General features: G+C 49.1%; 1 long non-coding RNA gene across 1 annotated transcript; it reads right to left on the minus strand.

Annotated features, from left to right (window-relative positions):
* Nucleotides 1–7,445: 7,445 nt before the first annotated feature.
* Nucleotides 7,446–15,973, minus strand: LOC138921021 (uncharacterized). Its single transcript, XR_011433184.1, has 3 exons — nt 15,299–15,973; nt 12,076–12,861; nt 7,446–10,302 (listed from the first exon to the last, which is right to left on the minus strand). It is a non-coding gene; the product is annotated as an uncharacterized lncRNA (long non-coding RNA).
* Nucleotides 15,974–17,727: the final 1,754 nt, after the last annotated feature.

Below are 17,727 nucleotides of genomic sequence, written 5' to 3' on the forward strand. Positions count from 1 at the left end.
AATCTCAGAACAGTCTCATCACGCCCCGTTGAATAACAAACACTGTGCAGGGGCAGTGACTCGACCCGTCACCCTGGGAAGGGGGCGGGGCGCTCCTCAGAGAGGCGCCTGCCAGCCTGCTGGAGAGCAGAACCCGGGGGGCCACCCTCCTTCAGTCGTCTTTAAGGCGCGTTGGCTATGCATTCTGCTGGCCTGTCGCCTGTCTGGTGCTTCCTTAGGAGTTAACAGATGGGATGGGGGATGCGCTTGCCATATCCTGTCCTGCGATCCCGGTCTCTACCTGGAAAATGGGAGAGCAAGAGGATTCATGTGGGAATTGGTTTACAAAAATGGAGGCTCAGGCCACCGGGACCTGAAGACCTGCAGACCTGCGTTCTCTGGCTGTGGGATCCCGGGCCAGCCATTCAGCCTCCTTGGCTCTTGGTTTCTATTGGGAGCTCTTCACACAACCTGCTCATGCTCATTTGGAACTGTCACATCACGCCTGTCCCCTCCTTGGGGAGGTGTCCTGGAGCACACAGTCTAAAGTGCCTCTCTGTCATTACTGCGCTTTTTGTTTTTCCTCCTAACACTCATCAGAACAGTAACTATCTTGGTATCTTTTGGTGTCTTCTCTGGTGAGTACCAGCGAGGCGAGGGCAGGGCCTCTGCCATCCCATTCACCTCTGCCTTCGGTGCTAGAGCACCTGGCTGCTGAGGCCACAGGTACCCACTCGGACCTGTTGACTGACCAAGGCAACCTGCAGAGAGTGACGTTAATGACTTCCTCTACCTGCCTCACAGGCCTTTTGCAAGGGGCAAGTGACGTTAGCTGTGAAAGCAATTTGAAAAAGTGAAGAGAAACATGCCAAGTGTAAGCTATTAACGTTCCTCTCCGGTGGGAGACTGGGGACATTCCTTTGCCAAAATCTCTCAGTAGCCTTGAAGTGAGCCTGGCAGGAACTGGACATCTTCCAAGGGCCTCCTTCCCACCTACACAAGACCTCAGATTGCAGAACGATTCAGCTCAGTTTGACTAACGTTTGTTAAGTGCCTGATGCTTTGCGATGGGTGCTAGGAGGTGGGAATTCTAAGTGCATGATTCCACCCCTGTCCTTAGGAAACTCACAATCTAGGGGGCAAGGCTGACTTGCAAACCAGCAAATATTCATTCAAGGACCGTGAACAGTATAGGCAAGTTTAGGCACTCATGTCACTGGGAGGAAGGAGTGACTCGCCCTAAGAAGGTGGGAAGGTGACAGCAGGACCACTTGGCAATGAATCCCACCTTCTAGGAGCTTATACCTTGGTGGTGAAGTTTCCTATAAGCCTAGTTTCTCAGCCTTGTATGATCTGCCCAGATTTTTTAAACAGTTTTTCCTGATCACCCCCAATACGAACTTGTCATACCACAGATGTGCAGTCTATCTGTTTACGTACTATGGCCCATGGCGAGTATCACTATCTTATATTTTTTGTCCCCCAAGAACCAGTGTTTGCCTCCTTGGGGTGGTATTACCCATGCTGTGCATGCATGCTCTAAGCACATGCCTTTCTGGCCTCCCACCAATCTGGCTGACCACGGACAACTTCTACCCATTTTGATGGCTTTGCCTTCTTCCCTTCTATAGACTGTCACCAAATATGCAGCCCTGGGGCAGACACAGGCCAGCACTCGGGTCCAGGGGTCCTTCCCAGGGCCCTGGTGGCTGGTTTCTAGGTTTCAAGGGTACTCCTGGCTCCTTCGCCTCCTTCCTGCTGGGGGATTTAGGAAGTGTCACCCATCCTCACCTCTGCTGCCCCCTGCCATGACCCTCCTGTGTGGGCCTGATGGGCACTCTCACTTTCACCAGGCCCCTGCGGCTCCCCGCTTAGCACAGCATGTCACAGAGAGCCGGGACTCCATCAGCTCCTCCTTGGCTGTTGTCTTCCCATTGCCAGCACTCAGCTTTCCATTTCAGCAGCACTTGCAGTGCAAGCTGTCCAACTGGGCGCTGACTGACTCCCTACTGATGCCATGCAAGGCCATGTGCTTCCTGCGTGTGGCTCTGGTCTCTGGACTGTCAGCCTCCTGAGGGCAGGAACTGCATCTTGCCTTCTGTTCCCCTCCTGCCTAAAGCAGAGTTCAATAAATACTTGTTGGTTGATGGGTGTATTTTTTTCTTTTCAGCTCTTCCGTGGAAAGCAGGAACTGTTCCTTTTATAAATCTTCCCACTGAGTAAAGAGCACCGAGTAGGGACTTAAAATATGTTAGTCGAATGAGTTGAATTAGAGAATGTTTTTGTTTCTCTTGCCTCCATTTAGACAATGTCATACACCCAGGTCCTGGCATCCTGGAGCTTCACTTTGAGAGTCAAGTGGCTCCCAGGCTTGAATCCATCACCGGCCTCCCAAACTCACAGTTTCTTGGAAGCTGAGTAAGACACCTGCAAGGGGTCACCTTCCGTCATGAGGCTGGTTTACTCCTGGAGGGAGAGCCATCAAGTTTCAGCTCTATCACAAAACCAATTGCAGTTGCAAAGCAGAGCTTTCCAGATTCTGTCCTGGGTGCTCTCGACAATGCTTCTTTTGGGGGCCCTTTCTCAGAGCCGCCTCTGATGGGATTGGATGAGCAGAGACATTTAGACATTCTGCTTGGTGATTTCCCGGAGAAATTATACCCCTGTCATATTTGAACACTCTGAAATGGGAAAGAATTACTTTATTTCGTGATCCCCTCCCTCCTCCTAAATATTTGAAGCTAGCAAAATGTTTTCAAGCAATTTCTTGCCACTAGATTTGGTGAAACTTACTTCAAGTGTCATTCCAGAACCTTTCACAGAAAAGTAATTGTGTAATTAGCTATAAATTAGTAAAAATTATGCTAATTACTTCCAGGTGTGACATATTTTGTGCTTAAAAACAAGTAAGAGAAATAAAGGGGCTGTCAGTGTGGCTCCCGAGTGAAGGCTGGCCCAGGCAGCTTGACAGGCTGATGTGCACATTTACTTAATATTATTTTTTTTAATTATGTAATTTCTGAATAAGTACAAACAGACCTGAGAACAAAAGTACAACAGACAAAACCCAGGGGTGGCTCTTTTTTTTGTGTGTGCTTAATTAAAAGGAGCCTAAGCAGGAGCTTTCCCAGTACTTTTCTTTTCAAATTTGTAATGGGGGGACCGGAGGTGGTGGGATGGGGGAATGCTGGGGTCAGAGAGGTTGCTGTGATTCTTGGGGTCCTTAAGCCTGGGGTTTGCCCCCTCTTCACGCTCCCTTCCCCTTTTCAGTTCTTGTTATTGGGGTAATGGGGACCACGGCCAAGGATGGCAGCCGTCATGTGCTAATGGCATGGTTTTTACCTGCATATAGCTCTTTCTGTGGCACAATGCTTTATTGTATTGGTCTTCCTTGTATCTTTCTCCCCACAATCCTGTGAAATATGTAGGACAGGTATTATGGCCTTCAGGGTGTGCATGAAAATCTGAAGGATCACATTCTCCTGGGATAGGGCAAAGGGAGAAAGAAGAAGAAGGTGGAGTCTCCCTCCCTCCCTCCCTCCCTCCCTCCTTTCCTTCCTTTCCTCTTCTTCCACTTCCTCCTCCTTCATTTTAAATTAATTCAACAATGATTGGTTCTACCCTAAACCCACCAGCCATGGTGGTAAGGTATCAATCAGTCAATCTGTCCATCTGTCAGTCAGACATGCCGGGCCCTGTGGTAGGTGCTAGGCATCCAAACGCCAGTATCGCATGAAAGCTCACTGGTGGAGGAGAGAGACATGAGGAAAAACTGTGATGGAGCAAGAGCAGTACTCTAGTTATGGTGATGCTAGGTCTTGGGTGTTCTAAGGCTAGTGCCTCTTTCAAATATTGTCTCATTGTCTTTCCATGAGTACACTGGTGCTCACGAAACATTGTGTTCCCAACTTTGGTTTGGAGGACCTGGTCCCCGAGCTGTGGCAGAGGAATGTAGAAAGTGCTGCAGCTGGATGAGGGTCATCCTCATGGAGGATAGGCATTGAAGCTGGGTATTCAAGGGTAAGTGGGAATTTTCCAGGCAGAGAAGGAGGAGAGGATCCTTTCAGTCGAGGTGATGGCTGAGAAGGACTTTGAAGGATGACTAAGAAGCTGCCAGGAATTAATGGAAGAGGAGTTGCCAGTAGGGGGAACAGCACGGGCAGAAGCACAAGGCATTAAACAGTGTGATGTATTTGGGGAACTACAAGTAGTTTATTGTCACTAGAGCATAAGATTGAGGCGAGGAGCAGGGAAAGGAAAGAGGGCCAAAGGAGAGCCTTGTAGGTGATACCAAGGAGGATGGACTTTGAAATAAAGGGAAACCACTGTAAAATTTAAGCCTAGTGAGTATATGTGTGAGAGAGAGAGAGTGGCAGAGCCAAGGTCTTTCTGACTGTCATGCCCATGTTATTTGACGTCCCCAAGGACAGCTGGTTCATATTCTCAAGAAGGGAAATGTTAAGTCTGATGGGTTGGCTGGGCTTGGAGGCAGAAGATCCCCTCACATCTCTCAGGAGAGCAGGGAGTCCATGCTGCTTTTGGGGAGACCCCCTTGGAGGGATTTCCTGACAGAGCAGATTCCTGACCTCTGTGGGTCACCCTGCCGCCTCCACTCACCACCACAGGTCCGGGGCCACATCAAAAGCCTTTGTCCCTACAAATTTAAGCCAACAGATTCTTAAGGGCTGCCTGGTCTGGGAGCAGCCCCATCAAACAAGGGCACCAGCTTAAAAAAAGGAATAAAAAGCACACATATGGGGCTGGCTGGTGGCATAGTGATTAAGTTTGCACACTCCACTTTGGTGACCCGGGTTCCACGAGTTCTGATCCGGGGTGCAGACCTACATACCACTCATCAAGCCATGCTGTGGTGGCATCCCACATACAAAATAGAGGAAGATTGGCATGGATGTTAGCTCAGTGACAATCTTCCTCAAGCAAAAAAAGAGGAAGATTGACAATAGATGTTAGCTCAGGGCCAATCTTCCTCACCAAAATAAATAAATAAATAAAAAATAAAAATAAATAAAAAGCACACGTGTCTTTACATCCTTTACAACCTTCTTTTAAGTTTCTGTGTCTCTGATCTCCAGATTGAAAAAAAAAAACTCACTGAAGTATTTTTTTAAAACCTGAAAATAGAGAAATATGAAGGAAGTGTAGGAAAAACAAACTAAAACAAACCCAAACAAAAAGGCGCAGACCAGGAGGCAGGAGAGTGGGTTCAGGTCCGGACTCTGCAGCTCGTCATCCATCTCACCTGACTTGAGTCCCTTTCCCTGGCCAGGCTTCAGATTCTGCATTTTTGAAACAAGAGGATTGAGCCAATTTGTCTCAAAGTCTTTCCAGCTCTGATCTGTAGCCTTTGCATTTCTATTTTTGGTAGCAGCATGAGAAAATGCCTTTATTCTTCCCTTGGTTCTTAGCACAGAGAAGAAGGAGTAATGGAGCTGAGCATTCCTCGGGCTGGTGAGGAGCCACAGACGGACCCTTCCTCACAGTTAGGCTCTGGGACATTTGAAAGTATCCCACCATCAAAAAGACTTTCTTTCTTACATTTCCCATCTTCTCAGGGCCAAGCTGATTCCTTTACGAGGAGCCCCATTTTGTGGTATCAGAAGCCAAAGTTTGCTTTCTACAAAACTCAGCTCCTTTGCTTTCACTGGCCCTACCACAATGCAGCCATTGTCATAGAGCTAACAATGACAAGGATGCTGAGGCTGCTGGGAGTGGGCATCTCTTGAGTGCGTGTCTCTATGTGTCAGATGTTATTCTAAGAGCTTTGCGTTTATTGACCTATTTAATCCCGTGTGGATATCATTATTATCCCCATTGTACAGATGAGGACATATTCACACGGAGAGGGTAAGTGACCAACCCTCTGTGCTGGCCTTGAGGAAGGTGCATGCATTGAGAATCAGACGTTTGTAGGTTTGAGCGCTGTATCCCTGAGTCTCATTTCCCCAGCCAGCCACTCAGGGCTCTCCAGGATTAAATGAGACAGTCTTTGTGACAAGTACTTTGCAAACTGTAATGTACCATCCACATGCGGACAGAAACCAATGTGGAGCCAGGGCAGATGGGATTAATCTGGCCAGAGCTGGCTGAGGCTGCTGAGCAGGACAGCTGGAATCTCAGAAAGGCTGGAGAGGAGGGGACCTGGGGTGGGGGGGGGGGGGGAGTTCTCACAGGCGGAGCCGAGGCCATTCTGCCCCAAGACTCCTTCCTTCTCGTGGGATGTATTCGACACTTGGCCGGGCTCCTGGCAGCAAGCGTGGGCCAGGCGCGGTGTGGATGCTTCCTGGGGCCGGTGGCCATTCTCCTGGTAGCTCAGCAGACAGAACCAGGCATGGGGTCGATCTGCTTTCTTATTACCCATGAGATCAAGTCCGGCTGCCTTAGCTGCCATGCAAGCCCTCCCAGCCGGCCCTGCCTTAGGAATCTGGTCATTTTCCTGCTACTCCCCATGTGGCACCTCTCTGCTCCCGTGGCCACTCTCCTTGGCGTTCCCTGCTGACAAGGAGCAGTTGTCACTTTGGAGCCTTTGCTGATGCTGGTCCCTTCCTGAAATACTGGCTGATCTCTACCCACCGCCAATGACAGCTAAAGTTTCGTCTCCTTTCAAGGCCTTTCCTGCAGGCCTTTCCCTCTTATATGAGCTCTTAGAGCCCTTATCTCCATTACACTGGGTTACTTAGCCATCTGGATATGGCTTTTCTGGAAGGCAAGGGACTAGACCATGACTCAGCCTTTTAAAAAAAATACCGCCAAGCTCTGCATTTTGGGCTTTTCTCATAGTGGGTGCCTGGACATTGTTTGTAGGAAGAAAGGAATGATTTGGACCCCTTTGGCTTTTCCTCCTGGGTGCTGTCTGTGGGCACGCTGGTTAAGTGTTTGTCTCCATGGTTGGCTGTACTCTGGGTCTAGGAAAGCACTGTGAGTGACTAGAAAGGGCTCAGTGCTCAGTGCTTACAAAGAACGTTTGCTGCTGCACCAAAGCCCTCTTAATGCTAAGCAATGAGCAACTCCCTCGGTGGGGGGGGGGGGGGGGGAGGGGGGGGAACGGGGGGGAGGGAGTCTTCAGCTGCTTGACCAGGTGAGAAATCTTTATATACGTGCTTTCCAGGCCAACACCACTTGTAATAACTCTTGGAAGAGAGAATTTTAAAGAAGTCAGTACATCCTGAAAATGTATCTCTTAGTGAGTCTCTGTATATGCGGTCAAGACTGGCTGCATAATTTGCAGGGCCCCTTGTTCAAAAATTAAGAATTTCAGGATGGCGACAAGCAGAGCGTTAAACTAAATGTGGGCCTTTCTGAGTGCTGGGGGGGGGGGTGTGGGTGGGTGGGGGTGGTGGAGGGGGGCTGTGTGGCCACACAGGTTGAATGCTCATGAAGCTGACTCTGCAATACTTCTCTGCTGTGTGTGTTGGCTGTTGCTGCTCTCATGGTGGCATCGATGGTGATGGTGTTGCTGTGTGTTAATTTCTTCTTTTTACTTGGCACAGTTTCCATTAGATAATGATGTTAAGTATCTACCCTTGTGTCAGTGCTGTTTAAAACACCATGGGGTGGTGGTTTTTACAAAATCAGTAGAAGATATGGGTTCTCCTTTGAGAGATGCTTGCAATATTATTAAAAAGACAAGAGATATATGTGTTCAGTTACCATTTATCATCGTCAGATGAAGAAGTGGAGGCTCAGAAAGGCTAAACGATTTTCCAAAAGTCATAAAGCTACTCCAGGGCTCAAGAGCTTTCTACGTGGCCTGGCCCACGAAACACTTAAGGAATGGTTCACTTGGTGTGCAGTGCTCAGAGCTGGAGGAGGTCAGAGAGCAGAGGCAACTAATCAGGGCCGTGGACTAGTCACGATGGCCGACCTGGAGGAGGAAGGGTTCAGGCTGGGGCGGAGAGTGGGGAAGGGAGCCTGGGAGGGAGCTCTCTGCAGGCTCCATCAGGAGGCGGTCTGGGAGGTCAGAGACCTCTCCCAGATGCTCTCTCTCCTCCTTAGCCCGTACCCGTGCTCATTCCTTTCCCTCTAAACAAAGTAACTGTTCTCCAGGACCAGCTCCCTCTTGATTCTAGTTTAGTGGTTTTCAAACTTTTTGGACCACAATCCATGGCAAGATATACATTTTCTGTTGTGGCCCAGTACACACATATGTGTATGTGTGTGAGTGCATGGGTGTTGCGTGTTTACTTACCTTTACCACGTCTGACGCAATCTGATGTTTTCTATTATATTCTATTATGTAATTAAACATTTAGAAAATGACACACCAAATTGAAGTATAATCCCCATAAGAAAAACTGCTTTACCTGCAGCTATTAGACAGGAAGAATTCTTCTGCACAAAGCTCACATGGAAGGAGGGCTATGTCTTTGGCTCTGGGAGACTGTGGAACTCTCTCTCTCTCCTTCTGGATGCCTACAGATCATCCCATCCTGCTGGCACGCCCCCTGGGATCTTAGCCCCTCCCACCATGGGTTTAATTACATTTTTATGCATTCACATCTCTCCCCAATAGGAGGGATTGCAAAATTCCTTGCAGAGAAAACACACTCCTAGGAGGATATACAACAACTCATAGAAGGCAATAAGAACTTAGTGAGCCCATTTTCCTTTTAAAGCGTTGCTGGTTAAAAAGGCCTCTTGGTGGGGCTGGCATTTGATTGCTCCCCTGAGCAAGCTCTTGGAATTCCATTCTTGGCTCTTCCTTGTCTTGACATTTCTCTTCCGACTCAGCCTTGCTTTCCAGCCTCAGGTACTTCTGGGGCTTACACTGTCTTGCTTTTTCTTGAGAGATGCCAAGTGGGATGGTGGTGAGTCTGACAAGACCCACCAACTTGGCCTTGCCTGTCCCCTGAGCCAGACAACAGAAACCCTCCAATACAATCTGCCCCACTGCTGCCCCGCTGTGCATGGAGAACACTGGGCTCAGTGTCAGAGAATCTGGCTCCAGGAGTCCCCTTGCCCCGATGAATGACTTTGGGGAAATGGCTTAGCCTCTTGGAACCTCATTTCTCTTGATGTGAGTCCTCCTGGGCCTGTTGGTATGGTCCCATTAACGAACATGAGGAAACTTGAACAGTATGGCAGTTTAGTAAGACCCACCTACATTTACCCGTTACTTACATGTAACTACGTATGCACAGCAGCACCTTCCCCTTTTAACGACTGTCTGAACTGTTTCATAACCAATCCCAATTTACTGAGGAAACTGAGGTTTGGTTATCCCAAATTACTGAGCTGATAAGTGGTAGAGTTTGAATTCAAACTCAAGTTTCCTTCTTCCAAAGTCTATATTCTTATTATCATCATCATTATTTAATGTAATTATAGCAGCCTATTAAGTTAATGATTATTTTCTCCAGTCCAGGGGCACTCTTAAGGGAGTGAATTTCTGTTGATGTGGGGAGGGTTGACTCATGGTTAGGGGAGGCAGGAGTAGGAAAATTGAGGGAGAGGAAAGGAAGGGAAAGGGTGTGAGAGAAGGGCTAAGTCTAGAATCATGTGAGGCTCACTGTGGAAGGATTCCTGGTCGTTTCCCTGCTGCTTCAGCTCCTTGGGTCTCTGGGCAGCCATTGGCTGCGCCACTGGTGATTTTAATCAACAAACCAGTGAACCAACATTTACTTGGGGATTTAGAGGCTGACGCAGAAGACTCGTTGTTGGATGGCACTTTGCACTGGGCTCATTTTCTATGGCCACACAATCCCAGACTGCCAGCCTCGAGTTTGGAATTGGAGAGGTGGGTGATGTTCTCCGGAGAGTTTGTGAGCACCGGGTGGTTCTCATCACTTTGTCGTGTCAATGTAGAAGGGAGAGAGTGGTGTCAGAGTTTGGGTGCGACCATCTTCTCTCATGACTCAGCCTCCCTATGAAGGTTGCAGTCAAGCGTGACTTCATTTTCGGTCTTTAAACCTGGTCTTTAAAAAGTGCTTGGACATTCTTTGCTTGAATGAGTCCTCCCAGCAATCCTATGTGGTGGGTTCTAGCACTGACCTACTTTATAGATGAGGAAACTTGGGCTCAAAGAGAACTGTGACAGCCCAGCGGCGTGCATCTAAGTCTTCCGATGTCAGAGCCCACCACGGTCTTTCTAGTTTTCTGCAGGTGCCTCAGCTCTTGAAGAAAGGACCAGATAAAAGTAAAATGTGAATTACCCAAGCAGTCATGTATTGCTGTGGGCCCCTACAGAGGACCTCAAGTCCTGAGACGCTCAGCTCCTTGGGGGTAGGTCTGTGTTGAAGCTTTTGGTTTCCTGTTCTCAGTTATTTCCTCTGGAGGATTGCTTTCCAACAGGTGTAACACAGTGATCTGCATAGGCATTATTAAAAACTTTAAAACTAATACGTGGTCTGTAAAAGGAAACTAAATCATTTAGGAGTCTCCTGTTCCCCAGCCCGTCTTTAGGGGTGGCTATGGTTAGTAGCTCTGTGTGTATCTTCCAGACATTTTAAGCATGGATATGCTGTATCTATATGAGTGTGCAATAGATAAAGTGCTTGAAGCCTGAGCAGGATCATACTATGCATATAATACTGCAACTTGCTTTTTCATTGAAGAACATTTTATGGACATGCATTCATGTTAGTATCCACAGTCCTCCCTATTCTTTCTAATGCATGCATAGTATTAATATTTCATTTTATGGATGAACCAGTTTCTTTAACCTATTACCTGTTGATGGATACCTAGGTTGATTCCAGCTTTCTTCCATTACAAACAGTGCTTCAGTGAGCATCCTTGTAGAGTTGGATAAATTCGTATAAATGAAATTTCTGGCATGCAGGATTGGTGCATTTAAAGTTTTGATTGATATTGCCACATTGCTCTCTGAAGAGGTTGTCCCCATTTACAACATCAATCTAAACATTGTTTTTTTGCAAGTGTTCGGTAAATGCTGTGGAAATTGGCCCCAGCAGTTTATTCAATTATTATTGTGGTTCAACTCTCCATTCTACTCAGGGGTGATTTCACCACATTCTGGGGAGTGTGATTTAAATCCTATGTCTACCCTGATTGGCTGGGGGATTGTGGGAAGTTTGCTTGACTTCTCTGAGCCATGATTTCCTGATGTCATGAGTGTTTGTCAAGCCTGTTGCCTAGTGCCTGGCACACAGTGGGTGCTCAGTCAATGCATACTGTCATTATCTACAAGAGCGGTCAGCTCCTGCCATGTGGCCCTAATGAGAGAGGATTGCTTGGTTTGCCAAAGGGCTCAGACAGACAACTGAGGCACAGGTTGTCAATGGTCTCTCTGATTATGTAGTGGCAGAATAAAAGTTCTTAATTTAGTAACTCTAAGTCCCTTCGGGACAGTGGCTTTGTTTTCTATGTGTTTGTAACTCTCCTAAGTGCTGAGCCCAATGCCTGGGATGTGGCAGGAGTGGTTAGATGTTTGGGGTGGAAGGAGAGCCAGGATTTTGATGGGGGAACATGTGTACCAGGATGAGACACAATGGAGGCAGAGCATCATGTTTTAGAATCAATATCCATTAGGAGACATAAATTGTGCTTCTCACTTTTTCCTGTTTAGAGAATTTCAGAAAGAAGCTCCAATGGGACTTAGGGGAAGGGGAAAAAAACCCAAACCAGTGTAGGCCCAGAAATCCTTTTAGAACCTGTCTTTGGGACTTGGTTGTGAAGCTGGGAGGAAGGAATGTGGGTGCTGTGTGGGGAGAGATGTTGGTAATTTACATGCAGGGTGGAGTGGGGGCTTGTTGACCCCACTGGCACCCTTGCCTCTCTGGATGTGGTATTTTGAGCTCCCCTCTCCACTGGGCTGCGGCCTTACTCTCTCTGTGACTTCCACCTAGTCTTCTGGTCTTTTCTCCCTCTGTTTTTGGAACGGGCCTTGTCCTTTATTCCCCACAACAATCATCCTCCCCCATTACCTGCCCGCTCCAAAGCCATCTGGTGTCAAGAACTCTGTCTGAAAGGTTTGATCCCTGAGGTCTAGGGCTGTCACTTATATGTCAGGGCTGGCTGCATGGACAGGTGTGGGTGGGGAGGAAGCAGGGCCGTGCCCTGGAGCTGGGAGTGAGTTTGGGGTAAGGGATAACCTGGGTTTGACCGGGGACTTCTCACCGTATCACTTCTCTCTGTGCCTCTGCCTTCTCCTGTTAGATGCAGTTACACTTGCCCTGGCCTCGTCACGAGGGAGCTCCAAGCACGGCTCAGAAGCTTGATACGAAAGCAAGAGACATCACAGGGAGGAAATTCCTCTGTCAGTAATTCCAGAAGGTGGTGTTGCATTCATGTCTCTCAAGGGTCCTCCAGGATTGAGAAGATGAGCCAAATGAATAATATTCTGTGCAGAGGTTGGAGCCTCCTGCCTGTCTGTGCCTAGTTTATTCAGAGGGCTAAGTCTGAGTTCTTTCTCTGCCCTCCCTAGCTGCCTGGTCTTCAGCAAGTTACTACTTAACCTCTCTGGGCCAGAGTTTCCTCATGTATAAAATGTACATAACACTGGCACCTCATTAGGTTGTGAGAGGACTCAATATTATTATTATCTTTGGCTGCACATGAAAACCCCACTTCAAGGCAGATGGACATTACTTGGTCTTCAGTGAAGTAGGCTATAGGCTATAATATGCTACAGACGATGCCATATACTATGCTATGTACGCTATATGCTGTAGACGATGTGATATGCTCTGGTATGCTATAGACTCCATGGAAACCCCTCTGCTTGCAGTGGGGAAGCTTCAGGAAAGGAAAGGTCTCTTTGGATGGCAGTAGGGTTTTTCCAAATTATATTCCATCTGTTGCAGTCCATTCGATGGCATCAATACCCCATTTGGTGAGCTTTCATTGAGCACTTAGTGTGCCGAGTCGGGAAATCCAATGGCTTTCTCTGGCACAGCCTGAATCCTAGAGAAAAACAAAGACAGAAGAGGTAAATCAGAATCAAGCCCTTGCTGAAGAGCTTCGGAAGAAGAGAGTCATGACCTCTGAGCCCTGGCTTCTAACTCAGCCCCCGTCTGGGCATGGACCAAAGGCCTGGGTCCAGAGTGGAAAGAGAAGCCTGGTCTCTAAGCAACATGTTCATGTTGGTTTGGCTTTGAGATGAAAGTGAGGACATGGTTTCCACTCCTGGGCAGCTGGGCCCTGGACATTTGAGAGAGATGAGGTTAATTGTTCCATTCTTGAACTTGGCTTGGGCCATTTTATTCCCACCTCAACTCCATTAAAAAAAAGAGACAGGCTTATACATGTGTTAAACCCACATGCAGAAATCCAGAGAAAAACAGATGAGCAAATGTACTAACCAGGTTCTATCAGCAGGTCTGCTGTGAAGGAGTGAAGACCCCTGCGGCTTGAATGTTGGTGTCAGCACAACATGGATTGAATTTTGGTCCCAGCAGTAAAAAGCACGTGTGAAATTCAAATACAGAATTTCCAACCCTTGAGCACTTCCTGAGAGTCTCCATGGCTTTAATAAGGGAAGGGCATCTCTTTGATGGCAAATGATGATCCTTCACCGTGCAAGCACAAATTGGATCACAATTAATGAATTTGATCTATGTTCCGCCTTGCCATGGGTGGGAGCTGGCATTTAGTTTCTATTTATCTACATCTTCATAACTTTATATTCCCCTCTGCAAGGGGGCATGCTGCCTCATGCAAATGAAAGGTTATATATTTGTAAGTACTTCTGTAGCTTAGCGACCAGTTTGGAGCAGATCATTTCTCTCTCCCTCCTTCTCTACCTCCTTTCCTCCCTCCCTGCTTCTAGTACCCTTTTGCAAATTCTGAAACATATGATGGCTTCCTAGAGCCACTCAACATTGCTCTAAGTGCCAGAGCCCCTGGTATAAGGTGGAGAGGAGAAACATGTTGCTCAACTTGGTCCAAGTGTGCTTTCTCAGCATTCTTTATTCTTGGTCTCTCCTTTCTCAGCATCTTTCTTCTTTGTCTCCTTTCCTTATGGGGGAACCCATGGGGATGGTGGTAGTTGAACTGATGCCTAAAGAGGATATTGTGAACACATACTAAGTCTTTCTGCTCCTGAAGGAGCTAGGAGAACTGCTGTATAACCTGGTTCCTGTCCCTCCTTTATTCAGCAAATATTTACCGAGGGCTCACCGTGGCCAGTCACTACCTTCAGCACCAGGAATAGGAGGACCAATAAGATACAGTCCCCGCCTGTAGGAGTTTTTGCACCTGGCCCCATTTATCATTCTTCATCCTTTCCCCATCCTTTGCCAGTGTGGTCCACTTTCTCTCTCCCCAAGCTCACAATGACTTTGAGGCATCCCAAATGATTCACTCATTTCCAGGATGGGCCTAGATGCTCCTGCACAGCCTTCTTTGGACATAGCCAAAGCCACGAATCTGTACCGGGGAGAGTACATTGCCTTCTAGACAGATTGCTATGGACTGAATGTGTCTCTTCAAAACTCATATGTTGAAATCTTAACCACCAAGGTTAGGAGGTGGGGCCTTTGGGAGAACATTAGGACATGAGGGCACCTCCTGATTGAGATTAGTGCCCTTATACAAGAGACCCCTTCCACCAGGTAATGACACAGTGAGAAGACAGTGGTCTGTCTGTGAACCTGGTAGTGAGCCCTCACCAGGCACTGAATCTGTCAGCACCTTGATCTTGGACTTTCCAGCCTCCAAAACTGCGAGAAATAAATTTCTGCTCTTTATAAACCACCCAGTCCATGGTATTCTGTTACAGCAGCCTGAAAGGACTAAGACACAGATGTAAGGTGGAGATAATGGGCAGAGAAGTTTCCCGAGGGTACCAAGTTAACAGTGGCCGCACACGAGTATTGATTTCCAGTCCAGGTGGCAACGAAGAGTCAGGGGCCCCCACATTACTCTCCTCCAGGGGGCACGATTCACAGCATTGTCTGTGTAGACGGCTCCCTTGGTTTCGGAAGAGCACAGATGGGTGGATTTTCTCCACCCACAGGAGGTCTCAAAGCCAACACCACTCAGCTATTCAGGCAGACAGGGAATTAGCCTCAGAGGGGAAAACTGGCCAGAAGTAAGGATTTCTACCTCAGATCACTGCATAGGGAGTAGTTATGAAGTTCCCCTCAGTCATGGAGCGCTTGGACTTCAGCAGGTGGCCTGGCCATACGAGCTTGGTGCCTGGGCCTGGAGTGAGGCCGAGCCTGCAGCAGGAGCTCAGGGGCCTTACCTGTGGGACCTGGGGCCAGACATCTCATTGTTTGGGATCACTGGGGGCAGGAGCTGAAACTGTGAGGCATTGCTAGAGTCGAAGTCTGACGTCCTTCTGATAGAGGCAGGCAAGGAGGCCGGGGGGCGTGCAGTTCGCAGGCCGGGAACTCACCGTGATTGCACTCAAATAGGCTGGGCGAATTTCTCCTCCGGAGCAGGCCTCTGTTGCCCATTTCCTATGATTGCCAAATTACCAACACACAAGTTGTCTCACAGGCCACTCGGGAGGCCCCTCTGCTCCCAGTCCCTTATGGGCATCACTCACTGTGGAGAACCAGGATGAGGAAGGTGGACTCCTGGTCACGCTGGCACACGTCACCGCCGGGGCGGGGTCGAGGGAGGCTGCTGCAGACGCTTCAGCCACCAGTCCTTGCGCTCTCCTTGGGCTGTGGGAATCGCTCGCTCGCTTCTCACCGCGTGGGGCGTGTGACAGGCTGGGGAAGACGCAGACGGCGGGGGCGGGGGTGGCAGGCAGGGATGGGAGGGGCGAGGGCCCTGTCTGGCGGCTGTGACAGGCCCGGTACCTGCCTGCCGGCCTCACCGACAGGCTGCCTGTTAATTGGGGAGGCGCGGAGGGAGCGCGGGGGATCTGCCGGCTCTGAGCTCCAGGCGGCTCGCAGCCCTCATCACAGGGGGTCTCTGCTCAGCCGCCTGTCACCCGCCTCCGACAAGCAGGACCTGGCCCTGGGCTTCGTGTTTGGACTTTTTACTTTTTATTTTTTTCCCCCAAGAAAGGAAGGGTGGGAGAAAGCAGCCTGTAATTGGGCTTTGGAAGGTTATCGCTTGTCAGAGGAGGTGTAAGCTGGGGCCTGAGGCCTTGGGCAGAAGCAGCCATTAGCATAAGTCTGTTCCACAGAGTGAGAAGGGGGCTTCAGTCCTTTCCTGGGCCCTGCCTGGGCAAGGAGACAGCTCCGGGAATGGAGTATGTGGGTGCAGCCGGGGCACCCTGGCTCCACTAGAGCTGGGGCAACTCAGGCCCTTGCGGATGCTGCCCCTTGCCCAGATGGAAGATTCTAGAAGAAAGCAGGAGGATAAGTGAAAACAAGCATGCATGAAGTCTGGGTTAGAATATGTCTTCCCCACACACACCTACACACACACACACACATACACACACACGTACATGTGCATGCACACACGCACGCACACACACACAGGACTTTCAGAATCATGGTGTGGCAGTGCGTAAGGGGACTCGGGTTCACCATTTTCTGCTCTCTCCTGGGCAACAGGGCCTGAGAAAGGGAGGGACTTGCCGAGGGTCACACCTCTAGTTAGAGGCAGGGTTGACTGGACCTCAGATCTTAATCTTGGGTTTAGAATGATGCTGAAGATTCTGAGGGGGCTTTTTTCATTTCTTTCTTTCCAAGCCAATACTGTTCCAGCCCACAGATGTGACTAAAATCACATACTTAGAGATTTATTCATTTGGACTGAAGCTCAGCTCACAATTATACAGCAGATTCTCCTGGGAGGGCTTATATATTAAGCTCTGTCAGTAGTTTCTCCCTTAGCAAGAATGACAGGGAGATAAAGATATTGGATGCCCAGCGGGCCAGCGTATGTGTGTGTGTGTGTTGCATGTGCGCACGCTCGCTTTGGGGGCATTTTGGAGGAGGGAGAGTCTGGTGAGAGAGAAAAGCGTCGGGGGGTACATCTCTTAGGGGCCAGGAGAGCTGAAGAGGGAATCTGAGGCCCTCCAAATAATTTAATCTACTTTAGAATGTATCCCCAACCAGGCTCGGGCTTCTGGGCTGCGCTCTTACCCGCTTTGGGCAGGTAAGGAGTCCAGGGCAGGCCACGTCCCCACTAGGCCGCCCAGTCGCTCCCTGCAGCTGCCATTCTCCTGGAGTCTGTGTGACAGAATGGGACCTGTGGGGAAAGCAGCCCCGTCAGCACCCAGCCCGTTTGTGCTCCGGCAGCTAATTAAAGCCGGGAAGGTAATTTATTGCTGAGGGAGAATGTGCGGGAGGTTTGGCTTAGCTGAAATGGCCCCCAAAGAGTTATGGAAAGCTAAAGTGGGTTTTCAGAAGCAAAAGTTAATTGCTCTTCACTTAGCATTTCAGTGTCATGTGGCTCTGAGTTACACACATGCTGAGTGGAAGCCTTTACCCAGACCTGGGACCGAGGGGAGTGTGCTGGAGCCAGGCATTCCAGGTGGCTCGAGGTCCCCTGGCCGAGGATCAGAAGTGCCACCCCTCTCCCCACAAGGGATGAGGCCTTGCCTGCTCCCAGAATCTCAGCCTCGGGGTCGGGGCGGGACGAGAAGGCCTTTGTCTCTGTTGGAGAGAGTTATTGTGTGGGAGAAAGAGCAGAGCTCTGGGAATGAGGAGGCTGGGGGTGGGGTGGGGGCTCCTCCTTCTGCCCTGACAGCTCTGTGACTTGCCTCAGTTCCTTCCTCTCTCTGGGTCTCGCTGTCTTCTTCTGTTTAATGATCACCAAGGCACATCTTCCCTTTTGGCATCTGATCATTTCCTTGACACTGTGATTCCTTTCCCTGGGTCCCCTCACGGATGCCGTTCAGGCTGTGTGACCCATTCG

This window comes from Equus caballus, chromosome 27 (assembly GCF_041296265.1).
Source record: "Equus caballus isolate H_3958 breed thoroughbred chromosome 27, TB-T2T, whole genome shotgun sequence".
Lineage (NCBI taxonomy): Eukaryota > Metazoa > Chordata > Mammalia > Perissodactyla > Equidae > Equus > Equus caballus.